Source organism: Pogoniulus pusillus, chromosome 5, assembly GCF_015220805.1.
Source record: "Pogoniulus pusillus isolate bPogPus1 chromosome 5, bPogPus1.pri, whole genome shotgun sequence".
Classification (NCBI taxonomy): domain Eukaryota; kingdom Metazoa; phylum Chordata; class Aves; order Piciformes; family Lybiidae; genus Pogoniulus; species Pogoniulus pusillus.
Genome location: NC_087268.1, coordinates 4,748,149 through 4,763,631, shown reverse-complemented (window position 1 = coordinate 4,763,631; position 15,483 = coordinate 4,748,149). Strand labels below are relative to the sequence as shown.

The window sequence follows — 15,483 nt, the reverse complement described above, 5'->3', positions numbered from 1 at the left end:
TGTCTGTATCATCTCAGAATCACAGAATGAATTGCCAAAGTAGACATTGACAAACAAGGGAATCCTTTGGGTGGTGATTCATTTGTTGTGACTTATTTTCAAATCACTTGAAGATATATTTCCACTTGTAAATTGTTCTCCTGAAATGTATCCATGAGCCAATGCCTTAAATTAGGCCTTAGTGGAAAAATGGATGAAGGATTAGATAATTCTTTCCTCCCCTAGCCATGCAAATAAAGTTACCCAGTACTGTCTTTCAGCCTTTCTTTTTCTGTTTACTTTAAGCCTCTAATTAGTTGCAGCAATCAGAATTGCTTTCTTTTGACTATAATAGATGGAATTTCAATAAGGAAGATTGAAGCTGTCCTAAAAATAAACTGTGCTCTATTGACTCCCAACCAGTGTACAGAGGAGACAAGCTATTTGCAAAGGGATTTTTTTTTTTTCAGTGCTTCAGTTGTTTTGTATCATTCTATGGCTGACATATGGAAATAGTACAGCTTTGATGTGGTAATTGTAAAAGGTGAGACAGGAAAGTTACCTGCGTAGAGTCTGTGCTTTTAAAGTGTGTTCTGATGAGGATTACTGATAACTGCATCAAGTGTTTAAAAAATAAATCTTTTAAATGCATTATAAAGCTTGTGTGAATAAAAAGTTATAGCTGTAGCACTTCAGAGAGCTTGTGTCATTTAGATTGCCAAACAATATGGTTAAGCACTATATTTAGATACACCCTTTTTTAAGAAAGAAAGTGGCTGATTTAGGAATCCTGCTCTGTTCTCCTGCTGAGCTTTAGTATAGAGCAAATGCAAAAAGTTGATGGAATACTTACTCCACAAAGTTTGCAGAAGCTGGTGAACCATAAGCTTGGACTAATTATTGTTGATACGTTCCAGAATCTGCCTTACTTTTCTGCTTTAGTAAGCCCTGATTCCTGCTGCTATGTTTAAAGCTGTTGCTTACAGTGTTTCACCAAGAATGTCAACGGTGGAATCTCGAGCATACATTTAATTTAGAGATTGTTATACTCTGATAATATTCACGATACCTATATCTAAGTATTCATAGTGGAACAAAAAAAGCCACAGAAATGATTGAGTAGATTTATATCTGCCAAGACTTACATAAGAAGTTCTATAACTCATTATTTCTAGCAAAATTGTTTCACTTGTTTTCTGCAAACTTCTGTTTTCCCTTCAGGTCTCTTTCATTCAGAGAATTTCTTCTTCACACTGTTAGTGATACTGTGACCTATTTTTGTATCGTTATCACAAGCATGGCAGAAGGTGAATGAGTTTGCTTGGTCAGCTCAAACTTTAGTAATCTTTTTTTCAGAATGTAATGTTAACTGGCCTCTAGAATGTAGTGTAATTAGGCTTTGATCTGTTGGCACCTGTGAGATCTAGAAACAGGTCAAATATGATCTCTTAACAGGTCTGTAGTCCTTTAATTGACTTCCCTCCCCTGATGTATTTCATCTAAGTGCTTTTAGCATTTGGCAGTTTGATGTTATTGATGAGGTACATGTCTGAGTGTTGCTCCTTTTCACTCTAAGATATGAAATGCTACTTTCAAAGCATTGGTTTACTGAGGTCAAGAAGTGGCAGAAGGATTGTTCTCCTCTGCAATGCAATTTGCAGCCAACTCATGTGACTGCTCATGAGCTTGAAATAAAAGCAAGCATGTAGAAAAGCAAAGAATACCAAATAGGCACCTAGAAATAGCTTCTCTTTGTGGCCTACCATACATGTTTTGATTATTTTATTGCCATTACTCCACTCACTGAATGTGACCCCCTAGACAAATGTATGACTTTACTTTCTCAGGTATGAAGAGGGAGGGAAAGGTTTCAAATCAGTCTAAATAAGCCACTGAGAATGTGGCATTTATGCTTGCTGCATAAACCTTTTGAAACATCTATCCTGTGAGTTATAACTTAAGGACATACCTATAAAAATAGAAGTGTGACTTTGTCTACTTGTGAACTGCATGGCCATCATGAATGGATCAATATCTGCCAGCACTGAAATCAAATACTTTAGTTCAGTCTTGTTTTTCAAGAACATTAATTTTATGACTTTGGCCATGGAAAGGACTCCTGATTTTTGAGAAGTCTTTTACTTGTGTTCTTTCTTGGTTTGTTCTGTCTTCATTTTGTTTTGTTTCTCTTCACAGAGACTCCAAATACTTTCTGCAGACAATATCATTATGGAACTATTGAAATATTTTTTGTTTGATCCTTCTTTTCCTATTACCACACTCTGAGAGGAAGGTAAGAGGCAGTATATAGGGTTAACCCTCTGGGGGTAGTAACCCTGAACCTGACCATAAGTGGTCTTGACCAGTCCCCAGGGGTGGGTCTGAACACCACCAGGTGATGGTTAGCCCACTCCCCCTTCCTGTCCCATAAAAGCAGAGGGACTTCGTGGTTCACTCCCTCTGCTCCCTGCACACCAGCATTACCATCAGTTCCTGGTTTCTCTTTGTTTCACCACGTGGCCATCACCCAAAAGGCAGACAAAGCCATCACCATCAAAATCGGGTTGTATTTATACATTTTGTATTTGCTATTTTTTCCCTTCCCTAACCTTCTGTAACTTCCCTACCTCATATACCTTTTTAAGCTATTGTTAAACTTTTTTTTTTCTTTTTAACTTCCAAATTGAGTGAGATTGATTTATTTGGGTGTGCTTACTTCTCTCTCTCTCTCCATCTAATCCCTGTCTTTTGGGAAAGAAGAGGAAGAGGGGCACTTTATAAAACTGTTATTGGTTCTATCAAATTTATCTGAGTCTCTGGAAGTTTAAATTAGAACCCAGACAGGCAGGAAAGAACAGACTGCCTGTTGATTAGTCAGCTGGCACTTCAGCAAATTATCAGTGGTTGTCTTCTTTGGAGAAAACCTTACTGTTGAATTGGTCATGATAGTTAATAGAGAAAACTTTGCTAGTCTGTCTATGTCTTTGCTAATCTCTTTGCTGATCCTTCCATTCACAGATATGTTGTGGTTGACAAGCTCTCATAATCCTCCAGTTGCATCAGTAATGGTGGTGACAGCCACTCTCATTTCCACTGTAGCCCTTAAAAACCTGCATCATTGATTGGGTTATCCAACTTGACAGGTATTATGGAACACTGGATGGGTAAAAGAATCCGATACGAATTTTGAGGTAAGCCACATAAACAAGGCTTGGGCTTTAAAAAAAATATATATATACACCAAACCAAAACAAACAAACAAAAAAGCACCAAGTAAAAGATATTAGGGGGGGTGGCCTCTTCTCCCAGGCAACCAGCAATAGAACAAGGGGACACAGTCTCAAGTTGTGCTGGGGTAGGTATAGGCTGGATATTAGGAAGAAGTTCTTCACAGAGAGAGTGATTGGTATTGGAATGGGCTGCCCAGGGAGGTGGTGGAGGCACCATCCCTGGGGGTCTTCAAGAAAAGCCTGGCTGAGGCACTTAGTGCCATGGTCTAGTTGATTGGTTAGGGCTGGGTGCTAGGTTTCGCTGGATGATCTTGGAGGTCTCTTCCAACCTGGTTGATTCTATGATTCTATGGGGTGGTCTTTTTGTCATACTATTAAGCTTCCTACTTATTTTTACTGCAGGGTTAGACTGTGCGGTTATGGTTGCATATGAAAAGCTAGCATATCAAAATGATACAGGTTGCAAACTGTCATGCAGAAATAAGGTAGAGAGGATTTGATTTCTTATATACATGTGTATGTATATAAAAAAAGTACTGAACTTCCCATTGGTTTTTAACAGTGGAGCCTGAGGGTATAGCTACTGTGCACAAGACAGCAGGAAGGATAGAACAAAACCTCCAGCAGAAACAGAAGGGAAGAGCAGACACACACCAGCAGTGCTACAGGGAAACTGAGATGAAGGAGTTGCTTCAGGTATGAAAACACTACCACACACAGAACTTGTAGATATTAAAAGCTCAGGAACTTTTTGTGGAAGCAGCAACCTGAGAACTGCTTCCTTTCAAGGACAGTGCTAAGAGGTTGCAGCACCATCAGTATTGGTGCCAACTCACTGTTCTGATTTGATTTCTAGCTGGGTCCCTTGTCGGTGCTGTGTGCAGGATTAGACAATGAGTATGTTACCTTGTGCAGGATGAAGTACAGCTTTGAAAAGTTTCAGGCACATTTTCATTGCCTTTTTCAACAGGTCTCTTTCCAAATGTGCTAAGATTAACCCTATTACAACATTTCTCCATTCTGTTGCTGTAACATCCACATCAGCCTGATTATGGATTTGTTAGGGATTCCCTGGACTTGGGCAGCTCAGGAAACTAGGGCACTCAGGGAGGTAATTTTTATGTCTGTTTGGTTAGTTTATTACATTTACAAGAAGATGCAGAAAGAGAGACAAGAAGATACAGAAAGAGAGGGAAGAAATGAGGAAAATCCCAGGTGAGAAGTGCTATTGTTCTTGAGGTAGTCAGTTTGAAGGCTTAGTTTGAAGGTTGGATCGTTTTTTAGTTACTTTAATGGTGCATTGTGATTTGCACTCTGATTTTCTGGGTATCAGCTTGGGTAAAGAATTGTTAAAGGTATATTTTAATTAGCAGTCAGGAAGCCTGACTGCATCACCAAGACATTTTCTTCATCTTTTTTTGTATATTTACTTACATTCTGTCTTAAAACACTTGATTCATTACAACTGAGTGAACACCCAAAGCTGTACTTAGACATTTTATTGAAGTGTAACTAAACCAAAAGCAACCTGTGGAAGCCAATAAAGCAACACCTGTTTGCTAAACCCAAGACAGCAAGAAAAGAGAGTTAAAATTAAATGTCAATTTGCTGAGTAAACTCCTACCCAATGCTAACTTCAAAAGCAGTGAGGCCCAAGATGGCTGAGGGGAATTAGCAGTCCTCTTACCATAAGAAACAAATGATTTAAAGAAGCAGCACTCTTCAGCTCTGTAGTATGGTACTGTTCTGTCCCACAGTATTTAGTAGTCTTGGGCTGGAGGAAGACCCTTCTGCGTTATCACTTTATTATTCATCAGATGCTCAAGTGTTTGTTTATTTGTGACTTCTGTCTCAAATTGGAGGGCACTTAACACTTTTATAATATGACTAATAAATCACAGTCTGTGCAGGCTCTGCTCTCCTTAAAATGGCTTACTTTTAGCATGCAGCATGTTATGGGAGGTGACACAATCCAGCAGTATGTTGTTGGCAATGTCAGCATCCAGGCAATGGCAATGATATCAGCAACTTGTCTCCAGTTTTCTAAATGTGCATACTTCTACCATTCTGCAGCCACTAGGGATGTAAACAGAGGTTTTGTCTAGTTCCATGTTGTCTGCATTCATCCTCATGAACTGCAGCAGAGAAAGGGTCAGTGAAATTCAGGATAAGACAGTGAAGCTGGGAAAGAGTTTAAGTTTTGTCATACCTCCTGGTACTTTTAGTTAACAACACTGGCACTTGTGCTTTGATAAAATTTTGGCACCTCCAATGAGTCAAAATTGAATGCAATAGGGAAGAGAAATTGCTTTTCAGACAACTAAAGTGAGTCATTCCTTCCTATTACTTTAAAATGTTTAATAAGATTTCCTTTTTCCTCAAGATCGTGTAACTGTAGAGAAGTATTGGTATATATAAAGGTGTTTTTTTCTCAAGTGAAGGAATTTTTCTAGCATTATTTGGCAAAGATATGCTTTGCTATTTCAATATGTAATAATATAGCTGTGGTATTGCTGTCACATATTGCAGGTATTTCAGATTTATTTACTTGGCAAAAAGTATACCTACAACATCTGCCTAAGAACAGAGTAAGGAGTTACATCAAATATATGCACACTATCTATTTCAAGAGATGTTGAAAATCTTCAGAGTTATGTTTTAATGAAAGGCACAGTTCTTGTGTTAAATGCATTGAAGGGGGAAAGCAAGTAAACTAAAGAAAATAATACCTTGATTTAAATGTCCACCAAAGATATCAGTGGCTTCTATATAACAAAGCGAATCCTACATCCATCTTTGCATGTTCTGAGAAGCAGCAGTGATGATCAGGAACTGAGGGTCTGCAGCAAATGCAGAAGCAGCAATTGTAGAAGAAGTCTTGCTTTTGCCACTGCTTGTGCTTTTTAGCACTGGCATATTTGAGTTCTCTTCAAATGCTTGCTTTGGAGCCAGAAATGGAAATTGTGTGCTTCACTGCAGCACAGTAGCTTTCTTGGTTGCTTGGCTGTATCACCAGAGCTTGACTATGAAGTGGCCAAAAGGACTGTACTCAACTAGTATGTCTGAGACTAGGTTTAAGGGTGAGGACACATAGTCTTGCAATGTAGCTCTGCAAGAATGTCAGAGCATAACCTAAAGCCAAATGACTTGGCATATGTCAGTGTGGGCTGACTCTCTTAATTGTACGTCCAGTATGCTGATACATACAGTAATGTGAGCTCATGTTATGGGAGTGATGAGGTAGAGGAGGTACATTCAGATAGCCTGCCCAGTAGTTCTGTTTGTATTTCATTGCATCTTACTGACATTTACTTCAGTAACACTGATGAAGACTATCTTAAATTGTTTATAATGATATAACATTGTTAATATCCTAACATACATGCACCATTTATATCAGTTTATGTATGTTTACTTGTAGTATCTCTAGCCCTTGTGATCTCAACAGTTGTCCCCAGCTGAACTGATTTCCTCTGAACTTTGCAGTTGTGGAGTATTTTTCTAAGTATGGTGTTGGGAAGACTAACTAAAATGCAAAGATTTTGGTAGCTTTTTGGTTTGGAGTCTTATCTGTGTAACACAACTGTCTTTCATTCTTTTTTTATTACCTGTTTAGGAAGTGCATTTTTTTTTATCAGGAAAACCACAGTGGTTTGGCTTTGGAGAAGGAAAACAGCAACATTTACTGTGGAAAATATTTTCTAGTGGGAATGATGCATAGAAAGATTTCATAATGTTTTAAGTGTCTGGAAATCTCGTAGAATACCATGCTCAGGCAACACTTTCTATGGAATTCCATATTAAAATGCCCTGACACCCTAAAAACATCCTGACTGGGTAGGGAAAAAAAATGGTATCACATAAAAAATTAAGTTTATATACAAACTTCCTACCTTTGATTTACTTGGGTACCAGGTAAAATATAGCAGCTCATCATACCTGAAGGAACCATCTGAACCAATTAGTGAGCTAGGACTTTGCTGCCAATCATTTTGACAGAAAAAAAGCTATTTAATATGCATCAGAGTTTTTCACATTGGCCAAGAGTACTTCTGCTGTAAGCAAAAGGGTTTTTTAAACCTAAAGCTCAATAACTCCACACTGGAAACTGGAAGAAGAATGCTGTTGAAAAGCATACTGCTTGTACTATTTGCCCTCAGTAGCTTCTGATTTCCTTCTTTTGCGTCAGGGTATCAATAAAAGATGTTGTGATTGTAGGTGCAGATTTACTGGTGCAAACCAGGAGCTTTTGACTTTCTTTCAGTGTTACGTTTTTCATGGCTAGAGACATTGTTAGATAACCAAGAGGAACTTTACCATTTTCTCAAGAAATGTAAGTAATGTAGAAATTTCTACATTGGCTGCTCATCACATAGGCAAAGAATCTGCTTTGTCTACACTTATTTAGTTAAACCTATGCCATAGGCAGTTTTTCTAATTCCTGTACCTTCCTTGGATACCTGGCATTTTCCAGGTGGAAATACATGCAAGATCCTGCATCCCCTAATAGAGCCCTTCTCCTTCCCTCTGCTGTTCAGATTATGCCTGACTGTAAGGTAGACAAATGATCCCTCAACTCTCTGAGGTTGTCTGTATCCCAAATGCACACTTCCTTTTTTGCCTCCACTATCTTGTAGCATATGCTCTTTTTCCTCCTCGGTATTTCTTGATGTGGTCACCCTCATAAAGGGCCCCTGGTGCCAAATGCTGCAGCTGTCTGGAATGATCTTTTGGACATATGGGAAAACCCTAGAGTGTTAAGGGCTAGTTTAAAATTTGGCAAACAAATCAAAGGCATATGTGCAAATGCCGCAGACCTGCACTTTATCCTATGAGTTATAGGAATAAGTACCACAAGGAAATATACATGAAAATCAGTTTTCTTCCCTGGACTCTTGGTTGTCACTGTCTATTTTGATGCCTTCAAATGATAACAGGACTACCTTAATTGATTGTGTATAAAGAATATTTAGTTTCTATAGGAATAGGGTCATGTGAATCAACAAGGAGCAGAAGATCAAAACTGCAGCCTTGCTATAGCTCTTTTATGCCACTCTCATGATCCATAGGTGTTGGAAGAGTTCACTGAATCAAGTGTAATTTAATGTAGTAGGTCTGCTCCAACATTGTAAAGGACTTAATCTCTGGTTAACTTATGTCAAAGGGGAATGCCCCAGGAGCGTAAAGCCAAGTGAAGATGGAGTTAAACCAGTGTCTTATCCTCTCTGTAAGTAATTAAATTCTGTGGAGCAATATTCAAATGTTAAAGAGAGTGATATATTGTACTCAAGTGCTCCTACAGGACTTTCTGTAGCAATGGGCTTCAGACTGTGACAAGAGATTTGCTCTCTACGTTGTCCCTGAATACTCAAACAATTTCCTTACAATGCATTTCAGCATCTAGGCAGAGGAAATGAAGGGTCTGTTTCTGTGGTTTACAAAATGACACATCCTATAAATAGATTTTGCTACTGCAAAAGCCTATGTCAATTAATTCTTCCAGTTAAGCCTCAATAATACATACTCCATGAGAATTTGCATTTGTGCATTATGCATGGGAATCACACACAATAATTTTGTGATGTTTGAAAGTCCTCGGTCTGCCCTGCGATCAAAGTCATGTCCTGCTTCTTCTCTTGTGTTTATTGGAAGGTTTTGATTCCATCAGTCACACTGAGGCAAAGTCAGCCTTGAGGAGACACTGCTGGGTTACTATGATTATTATTTTGGCATCCTTGGAGTAGTCTCAGGCAGAGTTCTATGACTGGTTGACCTTTTTTTACCTTCATGTAGCTTGTCAGGGTTCCATCTCCAGACCTTATTAGTCTTTTGTCGTTAAATGTTTTGTAAATGCTGGTATCTAGGTTACAGTAGCCTTTTAAAATATTAGATGTACCATCCAGATGACAAGACTTTCTTTCTGAGTTGCCCTTTCCAAATCTGATTTTGTTCCTGCAATTTCTGAGCTGCCCTGGAGACTTAGTTCTGAATTTCAGCCAAAACCTGCACAATATTTTGCTTTAGTGATTTTTTTGACGAAGCATAAGCTTTCTGTGTGGAACTCACTATCATGCTGGACTAGCTCTTTCTTTGCAGTCCCTTTGAGGATAATTTTTCCATTTCCTGTCACTACAGATTGCACTCTTGGAGGCAGTTTTAAATCAGTAACGTCTTTGATGTTTTTCTTTTACCATGCCAGGAACATTCCCAGAGTGACACTGATGCTCTCCCAGGCTGTCCAAATGTGTATTCATGGCAGGCTTCCGCTAAGCTGCTGTAACACCCTCCTGCTCTGTTTGCTAGCTTGCCAGATGTGAATAAGCTCCAGTTAATTGAAAATACCAGATTTTGAATAGGTTGCAGTTAATTTGAGATGCTATGGCCAGATTGTATCTGTGGCTAAATAGTATGTTGCTAAATGTTAACCATTGCATCACTCTTCTGCGAAAACCAAATGACAAAAATGTTTCTCAGATGTTTCAAACTTTTAACTCTCAGCCTTCCAGTGCCCATAAAGAAAAGTGTTCACTGACTCTTTCTAAAGCAAGCTGAATGCATCTGACATAACTGGAGGTCAGGTAGAGTAAATGGACTAGTTGTTTTTAAGAGACAGCTGAAAATGAGGTGCTAACATTCTGAATTGTTTTCTGTCACTGGAGTTACATACTTACAGATGGGAGAGATTCATTTTTTTGTCTGTCACTATAAGAGCTTGTCTAATTTTGCTTCTGCCCTCCAGCACATTAAACTGCAATTTAAACTTTTTGTTCAATGAAACTTTTGTGGTTGTGGCAAAAAACAACCTAAGAAAAAAGGATTTAATTCTGTTGTCATTGCTTACAAGACTGGATGAGGCACTTAGTGCCATGGTCTAGTTGATTGGATAGGGCAGGGTGATAGGTTGGACTGGATGATCTTGGAGGTCTCTTCCAACCTGGTTGATTCTATGATTCTATGTATATTGTTGTATTTCTGTTTCATCCATTTTGAAGTTCAGTGTGAGGCTGTGAAAAAGAGGTATGAATACTCATTACATATCCTCCCAAGTGCACCAGCCTCCATTGTTTGTTTTGGGTTGTTGTTGGTTGAATAGCCACTTATAGAAAGAGAGAAAACTTCAGGTCAGCATTAAGAAGGGGGAGAAAAGACTAAAAAGGAAGATCAAATCTTACTCATCTTAAGCTAAAGCTGATGGATATGGCCACTCTGTAAGTCAGACATGCATTTCCCCCCCAAAATACGGGGGAACAACGTTTTTGTTATGGAAATTGATTCCCCCCCCCCAATCTGGATATTTAATATGGATCTTTTCTGTGTCCATCTCTTTGAAACTTGGCTGCATTATTTCTTTCCTCTCTAAAAGAAATTTAATGGGATGGTTGTACTGATTTTGTGAGCTGTTGTAGGGAACACATCGCTAGGGCTGTCTTCAGTAGTTACGTTTCATTCTATTTCTTCATAACAGTTCTCTTGCCTGCCTGACTCTCAGTCTATCAGCATTTAACTCTCAAGCAGTTTATACATGTTATGTTTAAAATAAAGAGCCTTTGAACAGAAACAGAAGTTTCACATGTCAGTGATGATATTCTAGGAGAATTACTCAAATGCTATGCCTTCTAAAACTGCAGATACTGGGCTCTTCTGGATCTTCTGTGTCTAGTGTAGTCACGCTACACTGGGATTGCTGCATGTGCTAAGGTGGTAGCATTTTCTGCCTTTCATGATGCTTCTTGAATTAATGACACAGCTTTCAATATTTGGAAAGGATATTTATATATGTGAAAATCTTAGAAAAGCCTGTGCTTTTCAGTCTAACTGGATCAATCTACTATTATCATGCTTTACACAGGAAATCTGTGTTACCTTTCTAACAAGAAGGAGGCTCCAGGCAGGGTGCTGTATGCTAGGACTATACGAGCAGGTGGAAACGGTGGGTGAAATAGAAGCTGTTGGACCAACCAGAGTGATGTTGGACAGAGTGTGAAAAGCAGAATGCTGACAGGAGTTTTAATAGTTTCAAATTTAAAAGATGGTAATGACTTGACCAGTTCTTATGGTGTGTTGGCCTGGTTTTATTCCTCTGATGAGATAAGTTTGGTTCATTCAATCAACGGTTTACTTACTACAGAAGCTTCCTTTTGTAAAACACTGAACTGCATGTTGTGGTGATTAGAAGTCAGTGCTATCAGATATTGATTAAGTGCAAATAAAATAGATTTAGGCACTTGGTGTCTGATATATATCAAAGTGGTGTCATGCAAGATTTATGACTGACTAGAAGCATTTCAAATGAGATTTTACAGAGATCAGTTACAGGTCAGTGCTATTAAATGCTGTTTTATAAATTAGTGGGAAATTAACTCTAAAAGCATTGCAAATCAAGTTCCTGGATGACATAAAGTGTGTCAAAATATTGAGAACAGAGCAGCCAAGCTAAGCAATCTGGATTTCTTAAACTGGTAGCATGCAAGCAGCAAAAGCTGACTTTGGATGTCAGAGTTGCTGCTCAAAGAGTCTTGCGTGAGAACCTGCATAACTGAGTTGCAGAGCTATTCCTGTGACACACTGTCTCCTTCCTTGGCACGCTTACTTGCCTAACAAGAATGACATGCTTGCACTTCTTCCAGAACTTGTGTTAGTATTCTTTCCCTGTGGCTGGTGCTACACTCTATGTTGGTTCTTTCTAGTCACATCGTTCTGCTTAGTGTGATTTGAGACCAGTAGAAGTGGTGCCACAAACAAAGTGGAAATTAGAGTTATTTCTATTAGCAGAGCATGGAATTATTTTGAGGTCTTAAATTAGAATTATCACTGTTAGGTCTACAATGTTAGTTGTCGTTTGTTTGCCAGCATTTACCCTCCAGAAAAGCTAGAGAACACAATAGTTGCTACAAGATAAAATTTATTATGGGACACTAAGTCTGCAGAGATTAGAGTCATGGAATCAACCAGGTTGGAAGAGACCTCCAAGATCATCCAGTCTAACCTATCACCCAGCCCTATCCAGTCAACCAGACCATGGCACTAAGTGCCTCATCCAGGCTTTTCTTGAACACCTCCAGGGATGGTGACTCCACCACCTCCCTGAGCAGCCCATTCCAATGCCAATCACTCTCTCTGGCAAGAGCTTCCTCCTAACATCCAGCTTAGACTTCCCCTGGCACGCAAACTGAGCAAGAGAAAAAGGCACTGTGAAGTGAAGGCTGATAGTCTATTTTTCAGGAGCAGTAGGAGCTAAACTCCTAGTATTACAAAACTAAAATAATTGAGATTGCCAGAGTCTATAGCAACCATAATGTAATTTTGTACATATATATATATGTATGATTATATGTGTATTTCTATTTGCCCGTTCAGTCTCTGTCACATAATTGGTATCAAGTTTTACAAACAACAGAAGGAATTTCAGAGACTTCAAGCCAATTACTGGCTTGTGCCGTTGTTTACCTTAGGGTAAATTGATACAGCCACTGCAAGAGGGGACTGCAGTTCTTATTTCCACATGTTGGCAGCATTGCATGTACTGCTTCATGGTAAGGGAAGCACAAGAAATAGTTCTTTCTAAAGGAAATTCAACCAGGAAAGGAATTATTCAGCTTGATTGCTTCCCTGACTCTTCTCAGTTTGAGGCCATTTGGGCTCTAGTTCGGTGTCAGGTGGGCACAAGAGAGGCACTGCAGACTCATGTTGGATTTGAGCCCTGAATAATCTCTCTAGATAGTCAAATTAAAATTTGCAATTCTCCTTGCCATTGTAATTTTTTTTTTTTTTGCTGCTGCTCTTCTCCTTTACACGTGAGATTTCCAATCCTTACTTACTCATCTAGTCCTTTTTCTTTTGCCCACCTGTTTCTCTTGAGGTTGATAGGTTTATTTCACCAGCAGACAGTAGTTCCCAAAGTTGGCACAACTATGTGAAGAAAAAAAAAACTCCCATGTGAAAAAAAAAAAAAGCCAAACTATCTTGCTTTAAACACAGACTTTAAGAGGTGGTTGTGTACAGGAAGTTTTACAAGTCACATTTGCTGAAAGATTTCATCCAGAGTTACTAACACCCATTTATGGTGCTATGTATCAGAGGAACAGCTTGCAATCATGCCTTGCACAAGTAACAAAGAAAATATTGAGACAGGCAAAACCAGAATGATATTTATAACACCAAAAGCTAGTTGCAATAATACTCTGAAAATGCCAGTAAAAGCTATATACTCCAAGTGAAAAGTGGCAGCTGGTCTGCTGGGAGATAGATGTCGTTGCAAGGCCAGGGATATTTCAGTTAACATCTTGGAGATTCATTAGTAATAGAGTGGAAAACACAGCATTTAATAGTGACACAGTTACTCTGCTTGGAAATTGTTGCATTGCTCATTCCTCTTTCTTTTTTAGAGGGAAATATTGATCTGCCCAAAACACTTCAGAAAACTTTAAACAATTGCTATTGTGGAGATATGAGGGAGGCAAATGTGAGGTGCAGAGCTCCAGGCTAATGGCATCCTGGATGCATTAAGAGTGAGTCCAGCAGGTGAAGGGAGGTTCTTCCTTTCTTCTAATCTGCCCCGGTGAGGCCTTCTCCAGAATACTATCTTCAGTTCTGGGCTCCACAGTTCAAGAAGGACAAGAAACCATTAGAGAATGTTCAGCAGAGAGCCACTAAGAGGATGACAAGGGGCAACAGACACAAATGCTCTGCAGGCATTCTGTGGTCATGCTGACATCCTCTTAAGTCAAGCATCATGCTGGCCATGACTAACAGGGATACAGTTCTCCAGAGCAATAAGAAAGGTGGAAAATATACAGGGCCAAGGGAAATTGTTGCTGCTGTTGCTGCAGGTAGTGGGACATAAACACAGCTCATCTCCAGAGGAATGTCTTTCCTTCAGCCACTTGCAACATTGAATGGGGTGGGGAAAATGTAAATCTAATAATCTGATTGTAGCCTTTGTCCTTCGTGGTGAAAATGGATGAGTTAAGCAGAAAATGAAGCTAGGAAAAGAGAAGGCAGAGAAAACATGTGGGAAAAGCAGGCTGGTTGTAGTGGGAAGCAAGCATAAATATGTGGCCTCTTCCAGCTTCACCAGGCATGCTTTCCACCAAGGTGTAAATTACAATAACAAATGTGTAGTCCATGAAGTAATTTTAGTGAGGAGCCAAAGTGCTCACAACTGTACAGTTAGGAAGTATTACAATTAACAGGCTTAAAGACCTCTGACTAGATCTACCTGAGGGGCAGCTGTGGGGGCCAGCTAGAGGAGTGGCTCAGTTGATGGCAAGATTTTATCTTTGGGCATCCTATGGAGCGTTCACACCCACAGCACCCACTGTAAGAGCTGCTCCTCTGCCCCGTGGATGCCAGGCACTAGCTGAAGGAAGCTGGTGATAGCTAGCACTTGGCAGGTGACCCGAGTTGTCTCTTCTGTTTTGTTACTGCTTCAGCTGCTCTTAACTAAGTGGCTCTTTATTGCTCTTTATTTCTACAGTGACATAATTGGTTCTACTGTTTATAAATATGTGAAGGGTGAGAGTCAGGAGGACAGAGTCAGACTTTTCTCTGTAATGTCTGACAATAAGATAAAGGGCAGTGGGTGCAAGATAGGGGACAGAAGGTTCTGTTTGGACATAAGGAAAAACTTTTTCACTGTGAGGGTGACAGAGCATTGGAACAAGCTGCCTGAAACGGTTGCAGATTCTCCTTCTCTGGAGACATTCAAAACCCACCTGGACACATTCCTGTGTGACCTACTCTGGGTGATCCTGCCCTGGCAGGGGGGTTGGATTAGATGATCTTTCAAGGTCTCTTTCAACCCTTACCATTGTGTGATTCTGTATTACTCTATTCTTGTACTCCCATAGGCACTGATGACTGTTCATGGGTGGTATGAGATCAGTTTATGCACTGTCTGCTCTATTCTATGACATACCATTATTGGACTTGAAGGTGACAGGGCAGTGGGCAAGGAGCTCCAGCACTCTGATGGTGGAAATAACTTCTCTCAGTGGCTTCTAAAGGATAGTGGTCTATAACTATGCTACCTGAGGGGAGATTGTAGCCAGGAGGAGGCTACAGGTGGCCAGCACCAGAACAAGAGGACACAGCCTCAAGCTACACCAGGGGAAATTTAGGCTTGAGGTGAGGAGAAAGTTCTTCACTGAGAGAGTCATTGGACACTGGAATGGGCTGCCCAGGGAGGTGGTGGAGTCGCCGTCCCTGGGGCTGTTCAAGGCAGGATTGGACGTGGCACTTGGTGCCATGGTCTGGCCTTGAGCTCTGTGGTAAA

The 15,483-nt window shown here is 39.8% G+C and overlaps 1 protein-coding gene across 3 annotated transcripts in view; it reads left to right on the top strand.

Annotated features, from left to right (window-relative positions):
• Positions 1-3,051: 3,051 nt before the first annotated feature.
• The window catches only part of MID1 (midline 1), a 321,043-nt gene continuing 308,611 nt past the window's right edge, over positions 3,052-15,483 (top strand). For all 3 annotated transcript variants that reach the window (XM_064143057.1, XM_064143056.1, XM_064143060.1), the window contains exons 1-2: positions 3,052-3,170; positions 3,772-3,905. The gene's annotated coding sequence lies outside the window, so the exon portion shown is untranslated. The remainder of the gene's footprint in view (positions 3,171-3,771; positions 3,906-15,483) is intronic.